The sequence below is a fragment of the Mizuhopecten yessoensis genome, unplaced genomic scaffold (assembly GCF_002113885.1).
Source record: "Mizuhopecten yessoensis strain PY_sf001 unplaced genomic scaffold, ASM211388v2 scaffold10509, whole genome shotgun sequence".
In the NCBI taxonomy this organism is placed as follows: Eukaryota; Metazoa; Mollusca; class Bivalvia; order Pectinida; family Pectinidae; genus Mizuhopecten; species Mizuhopecten yessoensis.
Window position 1 is genome coordinate 31,323 of NW_018408582.1, and position 513 is coordinate 31,835.

Here is a 513-nt window from a genome sequence, read left to right on the forward strand (position 1 = left end):
TACCAATTAGATACAACTATTTGTAAAAAAGTAGACCGTGCAGTTCAATATCAATCAGATATAACTATTTATATAAAGATAGACTGTGCAGTTCAATATCAATCAGATATAACTATTTATATAAAGTTCAAGTTCAATTTGTTTATTTAAGTGTCACATATCACAATTACATTTATGTTCATTAATACATATAAAATACTTGTACAAAATATAAATCAATTCCATTGGTACATATAAAATACTTGCAGTTGGCTGTTTCCTAGAACTTAAAATAGTTTGTTTAACATAAAAAAAACACACACTTGTAATAGGGATCAATATCGGCATTAGATTATTGTGAGACTACCCTTCTTATTATTATTAACATGTAGGTTGCAGTGACTCAAAGTGCGCTACCTTAGGGTTGGGGAGAGCCCTACCAGCGAAGACAGGTCACTCTGCGCCACTGCAATCAGACGATGTAACTTTAATTTTTTTTTTTTTTTTTTATCAGTTTAAAAAAAGGAATAACAG